The sequence below is a fragment of the Eptatretus burgeri genome, chromosome 7 (genome assembly GCF_056783735.1).
Source record: "Eptatretus burgeri isolate ZD-2024b chromosome 7, Ebu_testis_v1, whole genome shotgun sequence".
Lineage (NCBI taxonomy): Eukaryota > Metazoa > Chordata > Myxini > Myxiniformes > Myxinidae > Eptatretus > Eptatretus burgeri.
The window spans coordinates 54001017-54015213 of record NC_140967.1 but is presented as its reverse complement, the minus strand read 5'-3'; the positions used below and the strand labels follow the sequence as shown (position 1 = coordinate 54015213).

At 44.5% G+C, this 14197-nt stretch overlaps 1 long non-coding RNA gene across 1 annotated transcript in view; it reads right to left on the bottom strand.

Annotated features, from left to right (window-relative positions):
* Positions 1–12145: 12145 nt before the first annotated feature.
* Positions 12146–14197, bottom strand: part of LOC147023281 (uncharacterized) — a 51675-nt gene continuing 49623 nt past the window's right edge. The window contains exon 4 of the long non-coding RNA XR_015060122.1: positions 12146–12560. This is a non-coding gene — a long non-coding RNA (uncharacterized LOC147023281). The remainder of the gene's footprint in view (positions 12561–14197) is intronic.

Below are 14197 nucleotides of genomic sequence, written 5' to 3'. Positions count from 1 at the left end.
GCCTCGCAGACAGTGTCTGGTAGGGGGTGGGAAGGGGGCCCCCTTGGTCGCACTATCTCAGCGCGGGGGGAAACAGGAGGGGGTTGCTGATGCTCGGGGAAAGGAGGATTTTTACTCTGTCTCGGGTCCCGCGACGAGCGTCTCCACCTCGACCAGGTCGCGCCGTCGGCCTCCCTGGTGTGCAGCTCCCGGCACCGACGCGAGCACCCCCTCGTCTGCCTTCGCCGCCGCCGCCTCTCCACAGCTCCGTCCTCTTCGCTCCGACTCCAACTCCGAACTCTTCCTCCTGCGAACTCCCCCGACTGACGAACGCGGTCGCTTATATAAGCCCCGTGGCTTCGCCTTTGACCCCCTGCCTTCGACCTTTCACCTTGCTCCCCATTGGCCCGAGAAAAAGTGGGCGTGAATGCTTTTTGATCCATGAATTTGCATATAGCGACCGCCCTCCAACGCCCTGGAGGCGGGGCCAAATCGCCCCTCGCTCACCGATTGGACGGAACAAAAGTGGGCGTGAGTCGTTTTTGATCCGTTTTTCTGCGGAAAGTCCGTGGTTTTGTACACGCTGTTCGGCGCGCGCCCTGCACGAGTCCAATACCGGTACCCACAAGCGGCGCAAGAACGGTGGCGATGCGACGGTTGCGAGGTGTGACGGCAAAGGTCGTGGCTGCTGTGGTGAAGCGGCGCCGCGGTGGGTGGTTGATGTTGTGATGACTGTTGAGACGCGGTTGGCGGTGGTAATAATGGCGGTTGGTCCAAAATAAAGATAGTAAAAGAAAAACGGCTATCCTGAAGAGTCGCAGCACGCGTGAATGACATTTATTCCCTCTAGACAACGGGTTTGGGCCTAACTACACATATACTTACCGAGATATCTTACCTAAGGGACCTGAATGGTGGTTTGCGAATTTGGTAACCACAACAATATATACACATACACATACATATACAGAGCCAAAAGAAAGTATACACCTTTTGCTGCCTTATAACCTGGAATTAAATTTCATTAAACCAGACTTTTTCCACTTTTATTTACACATCGTAACCCACAACTTCAAGTGCAACACAAATTTGACAAATTTCAGAAAATTAATTAAAAATACAAAACTAGAATATCTTGGAAGGATAAGTATCCACCACTCTGAGTGAATACTTGGTGGAAGCACCTTTGACAGCAATTAAAGCTGTGAGTGTGTTGGGAAAGGGCTCCACAAACTTTGAACACCTTGATTGGGCAATATTTTCCCATTCTTCTGTATAAAACTCTTCAAGCTCAGTGAAGTTGTGTGGGGAGCATTGATGGACAGCAATCTTCCAGTCATGTCACAGATTTTCAATTGGATTTAGGTCGGGGTTCTGACTGGGCCACTCAGGAATCCATCCATCCATTGGGACCATACTCTGTGCAGAGCATTGGTGCTGCCTCAGCAGTCTCCTAGACTATTGGGCACAATCCTGGACCGGTCACCACTGCAACACAGTAGAACAGCAAGTTGGCACTCATTTCACCAACCTCAGAAGGATGACAGGCAGAGTCAACCCCACCTGGTTTTAATTCAAAAGCTGAGTGGGATTTGAACTCGGGATCCTCGGAACCCAAGCCTACCACCCTAACCATTCACCCAATACCAGGCATACTCAAGGATATTTATATTTTTGTTCCTTAGCCACTCCAGTATAGCGTTGGTTGTGTGCTTCGGATCATTGTCATGCTGAAAGGTGAACTTCCGTCCCAATTTCACCTTTCTTACAGAAGGCAGCAGGTTCTCCCCTGGGATATTTTTGTATTTTGCTGCATCCATTTTCCCTTCTATCCTGACAAGTGCCTCAGTCTCTGCTGATGAGAAAAATCCCCATCACATGATGATGCCACCACCATGCTTCACAGTCGGGATGGTGTTCTTTGGGTGATGTGCTGTGTTGGGTTTGTGTCAAACCTAACGTTTTGCATTTAGGCCAAAAAGTTCCATCTTGGTTTCGTCAGACCACAAAACATTTGCCACATGGCTTCAGAATCTCCAGAGTGGTTTGTACATACCTCAAATGGGACTCATGGTGGGCTTTTTAAAGTAATGACTTAACTTCCTTCTTGCCACCCCACAGGCCAAAGTTGTGGAGTGCTTAGGATATTGTTGTCACGTGAACACAGTGACCAATCTTTGCCATAAAGGCATCCATCTATCCATTGGGACCATACTCTGTGCAGAGCGTTGGTGCTGCCTCAGCAGTCTCCTTGGCTATTGGGCACAATCTTGGATACCAGCAAGCTGGCACTCATTTTGCCAACCTCAGAAGGATGACAGGCCTAGTTAACCCCACCTGGTATTAATTCAACAGCTAAGCAAGATGTGAACTCAGGACGCTAGGATCCCAAGCCCACCACCCTAACCATTTTGCCCACACCAGGCATGTCGCTCCTTCAAAGTTGCCATTGGCCTCTTGGTGGCCTCTCTGAACAGTTTCCTCTTTGCTTGGTCATCCAGTTTGCAGGGACGGCCTGATCTATGCAGGGTCTTCGTGGTACCATATGCCTTCCACTTCTTAATGATTGTCTTGACTGTGATCCAAGGGATATTCAAGGCCTTTGAAATCTTTTTATACCCATCCCCTGATCTGTGCCATTCCACAACGTTATCCCGGTCTTTTGAAAGCTCCTTGATGCTCATGGTCGAGTATTTGCTGTGAAATGCACAGGAACAGCTGATTTTATTCTGAAACTAGAAGGGCACTCAATGGAGCACATACCTCTGCCACGTAATGCCTGATCCACGACAACATATTGGTCCATAAGCCAGACCCGGTAATTTTCGGCCACCGGAACCATCCGAGGGGAATAATGCTCATCGTAATTTTTGGCAGGGTATGCATCTCTACAGTCAGAAACGATGTGATATCATTGCATTGGTGGTAGCCTTTTGTGTGTTATTAGCCGTTTCGTTACCCCATCGCAAAATAAACTTTTCTGAAACCGGGCGTAAGACAGAAGAAGACATTCTATTTAAAAGTAATGGTTCTCTCTTGTTATAGGCTATATCTTCTTGAAAATTGTTAGGCACGTAGCTCATGTTATTTGCTTTTCAAAACAGTTGTTAAAACTCGCTGAGCATTTAGTGTTTGCAATTACAGGCACTAATAGTCCAGTGCTGATACATTGCAGAACATATCCATCTTTGAGTCAAACGATGGGGAAAGTTTAGATGAGGATATTGAAGAACTGGATAATGATTATAATTTTTATGTTTTTCTTGAACATTTTATATCACTTACAATCAGTGCATATGATCAGAGATGTCTTAGGAACTATAAATGACCCGTCTTTGGTTCATAAGACAATATGTTTATCAGCAATACATTGGGCCTAGGTAATAGCCTTGTTAGTGTGGAACACCACATTTGTGTTTCTATTCTGTAATTTTATGCCCCACAACAGAAGATTGTGTTTCATTTTCACCTTTGACTCATTCATCAGATTGCACATGATTAACCATCTTGCTACTGTCTTATTGGTTTATATTGTGTAATACGGGTGTTTGATACCTTCATATGTGCATTATTGACTCTCTAAATCCCTGAAATTCTGTATTTTTTGAGAAATAGCAGGGAAAAACAATCTTGTTCATGAATATGCTATCATTTACCTTTGTTTGATTCTTGGAAAGTATCCTTCAATAACAACAGGGAAAATATCATGACATTGACCAAACTACATAAATCCGTCCAAATTAGGTATGTTTTCATTTGGGGGGTAGGGGAACATTGTCTGCTTTACTGATCTTAATATACAACATACAAAAAACAAATTTAGATTTTTGGATTTCTTAATAAATTTGCTAAACACCCATGTAATTATATTGTTCCACAACTTTTATTTACTTTCCACAGTAAATGATAGACAAATACTATTCTAAAGGCGGTCTGATTTATCACACAGGAAATAGGCACTGATATATAAGTGTCACCAATGACATACCTTTCAACCTAGGCATGTTTAGCACTTTTTGTTGAGAAGAAAATGATCCCAGCAAAAGGTGAGACAAATTTCAATGTTGGTGGTGGTCGTATGGCAGCTTAGCTGCCAGGGTAGCTATCATTTATTGAAGCACGACTGTGTCGCTGATGCAGTGCCCCTCTACCAGTACACACACTGGAACTGGTACTCATTTCACCGACCTCTGAAGGATGACAGGCTAAGTCAACCCCCTGGTGTATTAATTCAGCGGCCGCCGGGGCTTGAACTCAGGACCCGAGGATCCCAAGCCGCCACCCTAACCACTGAGCCAACACGAGGCTGAAGATTTCAATCTTAATGTTTGACTGATAACAAAAATGTTGTTAAGTTGAAGTAGGATGTCTTACCTTGGACTGGCCATTTTGCACAAAAGCTCATTTTAGGGTAGGCATATAAACAGGATGATAACACACAAAAAAAAAGCTACCACCGATGCAATGCTATCACATATTTTCTAACTCCAGGGTTGTATACCTTGCCAAAAATCACAATGAGAATTATTCCCCCCAGATGGTACCAACCAACCCTTCTGGCTCATGGACGGTATCAGGCCCAATACATTTTTGAAATATCATGCGATACAGTATGATATAGTTTTTGGCCCAATCTTTCAAAGGGCAGAGGAGCTCCTTGTGACCCAAAGGCCATCAATATCTCGTGTCTGCGGATGTCCTCCTGCAGTTGGGTTACTTTTTATAAGGAGGTTGGTGGCAGGATTTGCACTCCAGCCACCGGAAAACACTTCATTCGGCAAAACACACCAAAAGCAAAAGGAAATCTGAAAACCCACTCCATAGGTGTACCTCCTGTGCAGCTCTGCCCTTCACAGGAAAGCTCATCGGATGACGGGATTGGGGCAAAGCCTTTGGGACCCCCAATCTTTGATGAGAGGAGGGAAATCAGAGGGTAACCTTCCAGGGTCAGGTTGTGGTAGTTTGTGTTAGTGTGGTGCTGAAGTGTCGTCTACCAGCAATGCGGTCTCCTTGGGTTAACCTGAGGCGGTCGCTTCGTGTGGGTGCCTGGAATGTCCAATCCCGAAAAGAGGACGATCACTTGTCTCTGTTGTCCAAACGCTTGAGCTCAGATGATATCAGTAATGCAGCACTCTCTGAGGTTCGGAAACCACATTAAAGCGGGATCATGGCAGGTGGTTACACTGACGATTGGTCTGGTCGCTCTGATGGTTACCATGACCAAGAAGTTGCTGTAGCTATGTCCAATAAGCTGACTCCAATGACAATTGCGGTAACACCGGTCAACAAGCTTATTATGAGACGAAGGATTCGTCACTCCTTGGGTGTCATTTCCATGGTCTCTGTATATGATCTGACTGAGGCGAGTGATCCCACCATGAAGGACACATTCTATGTCACACTCGAGTCTGTGGTTGATCGGTGCCCAAGGTGAGATACACTTCTAGTCTTGGGGTTTTTTTTTTTCTATTTTTTTATACCTTGTTGAGGCTCGTATGAGAGCTAACACAGAACGCACATCAAGGGGGCATGAGACGAGAGGGGCGGGAGTGGGAGAGACAAAACAGTGGGGAACAGACACATTAGGAGATCTGTGGAAGGGAGAGGGATGAGGATGGGATGGGGAGCATGGGGAAGAGAAGATGGACATTACAGGGACTTTCAGGAAGGAAAGCAGGAGAATTGAAGGAAGTGGGCTTGGGTGGATTATCGGGGGTAGAAAAGATCGAGGATTTGGATGGGGGATGATAAGAGGTGGTGGTGAACAGCTGTTTTGAAGGCCTGGAGGGAAGAATGGGAATGAATAGAGTGAGGGAGTTTATTCCAAAGGTGGGAAAAAAGAGGAATGAAAGAGTGAAGGTGAGCAGTGATTCGTGATTTTGGTAGTTTTACCAGAAAGGGGTTGTTGGCGGACATTGAGCGCCCTGTGGAAATGTGGTGGGGACAAATCGCAGAGAGAGCTGGGGGGGGCGAGGCTGGAGAGGAGAGGGTAGAAGACAGAAAGACAACCGACCAACCTGCGGTGAATGAGTGAGAGGCCCAAAGACTCAGCCTCATTGCGGGAGATGCCAATGATCCGAAATGCCTTGGTTTCTACAGCGTGAAGCCGAGAAAGGTGGGAGGCAGGAGCACCAGCCCAGAGTGGAGAGCAGTACTCCATCAGGCTGCGGACAAAAGTTTTGTCAGTGGTCAGGAGCTTAGGTGGGCCGAGGAAGGACTTTGCACGACGGAGGATTCCCAATTGGCGATTGGCTTTGGAGGCGAGGTTTGAAATGTGGTTTTCCCAGGAAAGATCATGGCAGATAGTGAGACCCAGAAGCTTGAAAGAAAGGACTTCTTCCAGAGGATTGTTGAGAAAGTGGATGGGGGGATTTTTTGTACATTTCGAAAGTTGTACACCGCTGTTCGTATTGAAAGATTTTGGTGCCAAGTACGTCAAAGTTTCCCTGCGAGATGCTGATATTCAGCCTTCAACGGACCAGAAATCAGCCTTTGATGTGCTCATGGGGATGGGGAGACGGTACGATCAGATGCCCACTGTAAACTAAGCTGGTTCTGGCTCCGATTGACCGTTTTGAGCGTGTTGACTCCGAGTAGACACCTTTTTTAATCATATCCAGCACTATGCACTGGTGTGCACGCACACATCTACGACTTGGACAGTAATTTTCTCAGCATTGTTTCCATTTGTTTGATGATCCAACAGGTTCCTATAAGAAAAACATGCCAGACTATATTGTAAAAACAAGTTTTAATCCTTCTTTATTGTTTTTCACATAAGATGATACAGTGAACAATGGTATCCTGCATTTGAATGGTTTTCCATCTTCAATGTTTTCTTAGATCCTCCTGGTCCAGAATTTATGTTTATCCCCCCCCCCACCTACCCTTGTCTTTTCCATGGAACAGCCGGAAAAAAAGATAAAAATATATAATTTCTAAAAATTGAAATTATATTTATATTTATATTTCGACCTACCGACCCTACATTTTAGCTGAAGAACTGTGTAAACCAAGTTATAAAATAACTAAGGCCTTAGAAGACATGTGTTGGTTCCCATGGGTCTGGAACTGTGAACCAGAATAGCACTAAGTTCATTGACTTTGCAAGAAGTCATGGACTTAGAGTGGCTGGTTCATGGTTTCAGCACCCATAGGCTCATCACTGAACTTGTTATTCCAACACTGGTGGTGTGGCAAAGGAGATTGACCATGTGCTCGTTGATGGTCGCTGGAGGATAATCCAGAAATGGAGGGTCTACCTGAGTGTTCAGTTCCTCACTACTGACCACAGGCTTGTTGTAGTAACTCTGAAGTTGCATCTTAAATCCAGGAGAATGAGACCATCTCAGCCTCGGCTGGATGTTGGTAAGCTCAAGGATGAGAGGGTCGCTGAGGAGTTTGTGAACAGGCTGAGTGGAGATTTGGGGGGTCTGGGTGTTTTAGGGGATCCTGAAGTGTTGTGGAGTGCCTTCAAGACCACCGTCCTTGATGTTGCCAGTTGATGTCCTGGAACTCACCGCAGGGTGAAGAAGAATTTTGTCTCTCAATGGACACTGGATACCATTGACCAGAGTCGCAGGGCCAGGCTGAATGGCAGAGCTGAGCTGTTCAGGGAGCTGAGACATAAAACCGTACGTGCAATAAGGGTGGACAAGGAGGCCAATGTGCGAGGTATCTGTGAGGGGGTAGAGCATCACCTGTGGTCAACTGATTCTCGTCCTGCTTAAAGGGAATTCATGCATTGCATTCCTCCAAGCCTACCAATTGGTGTACTGCAGTTCGAGTGGAGGGTGGTGGGCTCTTGACAGAGAAGTCCAAAGTGAAGGCCCGCTGGGCCGGTTAACTTGAGCGGCTGCACCTGGCTGATCCACCAGCTGTTGAGTTGGATCTCAGGGGTGTTACTACCATATTGCTGACCCTCCAATCAACTGTGATCCACCTTCATTTGTGGAAACGCAGGTTGTGGTGAACTGGTTGAAATGGGGTAAAGCTCCTGGGATCTGTGGCATCCATGCTGAACTTCTCAAGGCTGGTGGAAATGTTGTACTTGTGTTGTTGCATGCAGATCTGTGCTCTGCCTGGAATACAGGCATCATCCCAACTAACTGGAAGAGGGGCCTTGTTGTCCCTCTCTGGAAAGGGAAGGGTGATTGCCAGGATTGCAACAACTACTGAGGGGTGATGCTGCTCTCAGTGCCGGGCAAGGTCTTTGCTTGGATAATTATTGATAGTGTTCGCCACCATCTGCTTGAGTACCAGCGACAAGAGCAGTCAGGTTTACACCAAAGAGGTCAACGATTGACCGTATCCTTGCTCTTCTGGTCCTCAATGAACGCAGACGAGAGTTTCGGCAGGGGCTGCTCGCAGCCGATGTTGATCTCTCCAAAGTGTCCGATTCAGTGAATCGGGATGCCCTCTGGAGGATCCTTGGTCGTCGTGGGTTGCCAAAACTGATCAAACTGATATCCGAACTCTACTCTGGTACTAAGAGTGCTGTGAGATGTGGTGATACCATCTACTGGAGTTCGTCAGGAGTGTGTACTGGCCCCCACACTTTGCAGCACTTGTATTCTGGGGAGGATGTCAGAGAGATCAAGCTGCGCTGCATCGTTTGGGAATGTCAAGTTCTCTACCTTGATTTCGCAGATGATGCAGTCATCTTTGTGGAGACTCTAGATATCCTTTTTGGGGCCCTCGAGGTGTTGAATGAGGAGTCAGAGCTGCTGGGGTTACGGGTTTCCTGGGTCAAAACTAAGATCCAGGCTTTCAATAACATCTTTGATGCTGCTATCTTGTCTGTACCTGTTTGTGGCATGGATGTTGAGGTCACGGAGAGATACATTTACCTTGGCAGTGATGTCCATGTCTCTGCTGGCTGTGAGCCAGAGGTCAATCGACGTCTGGGTTGGGCCTGGGGAGTCATGGATTTACTGGATCATGGGACGTTTCGCTGCTGGTGCAAGAGGGCAAAAGTCAGGGTCTTCAGGTCCTTTGTGCTTCCAGTCTTGCTCCACGGATGCGAGACTTGGACTCTGACCAGAGATCTGAGATGGAGATTTAATGTCCTTGGTACAAGGTCTCTTCAGAGAATCCTTGGCTATTGCTGGTTGGACTTTGTGTCCAACGAGTGGTTGCTGAGAGAGACTCAAATAAGATTTGTTACCTGCAGAGTCCGTGAGCGTCAGTTGTGGCTCTCAGGACATGTGGCTTGTGTTCCTGACGCTGATCCCGCTCGCCAGATTCTCTTCGCGAGGGAGCCTCGTGAGTGGAGGAGCCCAATGGGTTGACCATATTCCTCATGGTTGCAGCAGGTTGATCAGCATCTCAAGGAGATTGGGATGGGCCAGGTATCTGCCTGGGGGATGGACAGACGGAGGCCCCTGGAGGACTGGCGGAAAGTGGATGCAGCGACGCGCTGCTCCGGTGCATGCTCCCATGCCTGACCTGACCTAAAATGGTCCATCAGTGTGACAATGGCAACTTGAGATTGGTACATTTGGCTGTTCAACTACTTCAGTCGCAGGTTGTTTTTCAGGTAATCAACGTTGAATAACGGGTTTTGTTAAATGGTGGCGGCATGCAAGGTTAGTTGGTTTGTTAAGTGGAGAATTTGTGCATAATGTGATTATTACAACATGGCTCAGAAAAGCCTACATGATTTGGTGGCATTTTGTGTGGTTTTTTTTTCACCATTCAAAACTCAGGCACTGCCTGCAAAAAGCAACATAAATGAAACAGACCAGGTCCGGAATGCAATCCCATTTTTTGTTTGTTTTTAATGAAAATGACAAAAACAAGACATGCAATTGTTTTTGTTTTTTAATCACAGAGGGCCTATTTAGGCCTAAGTCACATTTGCTCTACGGCGAGGATACGGTGGCCGTACGCCCTTTGAATTGACAGAAACGTGCGGCGGCCGCAGAGTTTCTGCGGTGGATTCAGGGTGGCCCTACGCCATTTGGCTATCTTTTGCAGGCCGTAGGGGTCGCCGTGGAATTATAACGCGGAGTTTATAACTTTTTTTCATTTCGACGTTCGCCGTAGCAATTCGACAAGCCGAAAAAAAAAAAAAGTGGTAAAAAATAAATAAATAAATAAAATGAACCCACTCGTTACCGTCCGTCTGGCCGCACGTTCGCCTTAGGGCCCCCCTGCAGTCGCCTTGCGGGCACCTTGAGGCTACCTTGCGTCTGCCTTGAAAATTCTATGGCTGCCACAGTGCCCCCTTAAGGTTGCGACATCAAATCAAAGACCGTACAGCAACCCCACGTTTTCGGTCTCCACAATTTCTAAATACTCCGTGCGGCTCCCCGAAAAATAAAAACATATGTGACTGCTACATTGTGTGACCGTGGAAATACTGCGGCCGCCGTATAATTGCTAATGGCCGTAGATTTTGGAGACCCCAAGGCCGCCGTGGCAAATGTGACTTAGGCCTTACTAGAACTGTTAAAAGTGCAAGCAATGTGGCAGTAATTCTCACTGCCCAAGTTTCATTTAATTTGAGGAGTGCGAAGCACCAAATATTTTGCACTGAAAAAGGTCCTCTGGCACATAAAGCTTGATGGCAGGGAATTTACCAATTCAGGATGCAGACGACGATCAGACTCAGTCCGTGGATTCTGCTCATGAGTAACGATCTGCATCCTCAACTCAAAACTACTTGTTCCCTGCATCTGTCCGACTATTTATGTGTGTGCATTGAGTTGGCCAGACACCATTAAGATCCTAAAATATTAAAACACTCAAAATAAATATAAAAGAAACTCATTTGAAAGTTACTTTATCAATGGGATATCATTTGTTTGTCCTCCACAATGCTCAAGTAAATAACACACAATGAAGTATTACTTATTAAATGATATCATCATGGAGTGACAACTCACATTCCCAAAGAATAAATCATCTTCAGCGAATCAGAAGATCATTCAGCGACATCACGTTTGATCATGAAAACACTTTTAGGAAATCCATTAGAGCGACCGATCAACAAGTTTGAATTTGGAACTGATCATTACCAAAACCATGCAATGTTTCTTTTGTTAAGTATACTGATGTGAACATTGCACATATAGGTGTTCAAAATTTTCCACAAACATGATATTCACAACAGCAGACACACAAACATTTTATTATCTTGTAGTTTGAAAATTAAAAAAGTTGGTGTAGCTTGGTCTATTGGAAGCATATTACTTTTTTGAATGCCCCTCATAAGGATGCAATACAACAGGAAGAGGACTGTACATTGTTTAATGGAGGGACCCAAGATGAATAAAAGATCCTGTCCACAAATTGTTTTGTTTATCGTGCACACTTGTGAGGGGGCTGGAAGGATAGCCGAGAGGTATGCACACTTGTCTCTCAGCGACAAAGCCTGGGATTGAATCTTGGCCAAGCTAAAAACTGTCATCCTGGTGTTTCACAAGCATGGTGAGTTATCAATGTGTGTGCTATCCCTCAGATAGACACGAAGTCGGGTGTCCCGTCTGCTAGCATGAGTTGGTGGGTGTTAAAGATCCCGCGGCGTCTTTTGTGATGAAGAGTTGGGTGATTGCCGGCACTCCAAACAAATTACAAATTCCTGTCCAAATGTGCAGGGAGTATGGCATCAGAAGCATGTCAGCATCGCAGTGATGATACAACCAGCAGGTCAAATTAAGAATTGAATGCCAGTCTAATATTATGCATTTGCAAACAGTCTGGGATGGATAAACTGCTCTCCCAACTAGCATTCAACAATTTGGCCAGGAAGAACATTTAAAATCACACAACTGTGTTTTTAAATTTTAATAACCATCTTTCTATGTTATAGGGTATCTCTGTGATTAGTCTTTTTTCGACAGTGCTGTTCCTATATCTCGTTTGTTTGTGCAAGTCAATTTGGTTTCTATAATCAAACAAATGAAAGAAGAAGAAAAAAATGCAGTTATAAATTTCTGTCAATGTTGATGACTTAAAAAGAAAATGCAATAATTTTTTTTTTTATCTGGAACATTGTTTGGACGATAAACCAATTGTAAAGAAGACAAATAAAAAATAAGAATAAGATAAAAGAGGCACATGTATAAAATGAAAATATCATTCCAAATCTCAGACTCCTGATACAAAAATTAACATTTCGTGCCAATCCCTGAGAGGTGGGTCAACCACACAAACGCCCATGTGAAGTGTGACACTTTATTCCTCACGTTTTCTGAGATTGAAAATGCAAGATTTTAAAGCTCTTTTCCTTTGGCACTTTGGATGAGCCAAAAGGTAGAATTGGAGTATTAAAATTATTAACCCATCAATTTCCTTCCACATTGTACAATCCTGATGCTTACACAAACCTTTACATGTGTCTGAGGCCAACGAAGCAAAACACGCATTCAACAAAAAAGTTAAAATTCAAACCAGCCAACGATGCTTCATTCAAGCAAAATTACAGCAGTCAAAACCAAATTAAAACCAAATCAAGAATGCAATTATTACTGTACATGGACAAAGAGTTTAATAGATGAAGACTCCAGAAATAGAAGAAGTAGAAATCATTAAATGCATGAGACTTTATCAGCCCATGCTCCAAATCAACGGATGCCCTGAAACACAAAAGACATGTGGTTTATAAAACATTAAACTCTCAAAAGAAAGACACTATGTATGTATGTATATATATATATATATATATATATATATATATATATATATATATATATTTATATATATTTATGTATGTATATATATTTATATATATATATATATATATATATATGTATGTATGTATGTATGTATATATATATATATATATATGTATGTATATATATATATATATATATATATATATATATATGTATGTATATATATATATATATATATATATATGTATATATATATATGTATGTATATGTATGTATCTCAATACGACCACTCATTTTCGGTCATGTGCTGGTGCTCGAGGTCAAATGGTGGACGGATCCGGATGAAATTTTTGTGGATAGGTTGGGTGTGTGACAAGGACGAACTGATTAGATTTTGGTGAAGACCTGGATCCGGATCCGGATCCAGATCCAGCTATTAGAATTTTTAAAGTGATTCTTCACCATTGAGAAATAGGGCGAAAAAATGATTTTTAGCACGATGTCTCAAAAAGTTGAGGACGGATACGGATGAAACTTGGTGGACATGTTGAGTGTGTGACAAGGAAGACGATTCAATTTTGGTGAAGATCCGAATCCAGATCCGGATCTGATAATTTTCAAAGTGATTCTTCACCAATGAGAGATAGAGCAAAAAACGATATATAGCATGATATTTCAAAAATGTAAAGGGCCCGACATGTTCTCGTGGATCAGGCATTGTGTGGCGGAGGTATGCACTCCGAGTGCCCTTCTAATTTGTCTGTCTGTGTCTGCGTAGAGGATATCTTAAAAAGTTGTGGATGGATCCAGATTAAATTTTGTGGACAGGTTCGGGTCTTTTCCGCATATCTTGTGGGATTGCAAGTTGGGGACCATTTGGTGACCGTGATGGGTGGGGAAGTTGTTTGAAGGCTTGGAGTGGGCAGAAGATTGATGCCTTGGGGTTGGGAGGTGGAAGTTGAGAACTTGGAGTTTGTGAGGTGGAGGAGGGTGAGGGGAATTGAGGACTTGAAGTCAAATTTTACATTACATGGCATTTCCATGGGTCCCTGATAGTATATTATGTAATGTGATCTGTGGTGTCTGTCTGTGCTTTTGTACGCTCGGCTGTCTCCTGTTTCCAGCGGCTGCTTTCCACGCCGCATTGAAATGCTCCGTACACAGGCAAAGCTCAACATTCAGCCAGAAGAAATGCATGATACCAAATGAGATACATTTTAAGCATTTCAATATAATATGGAATCACAGTTTGTTTATTAACAATGCATTGATTTATGACCAAGACTGACAGGATGGCCTTGAGGTACACACACTTTCCTCTCTGCTGTCTTGCCTGAGTTTGAATCTCTGGCCAGCTATAAACTGTCATCTGGATGTTTCACAGGCTGAGGGTGGTGGGATTGGGATCTGAGGATCCTGAGTTCAAATTCCACTCGGCTGTTGAATTAATCCCAGGTGGGGTTGACTCTGCCTGTCATTCTTCCGAGGTCGGCAAAACGAGTGTCAGCTTACTGGTATCCTGTGGCGGAGTAGCGACCCGTCCAGGATTGTGCCCAATAGCCAAGGAGACTGTTTAGGCAGCACCAACGCTCTGCACA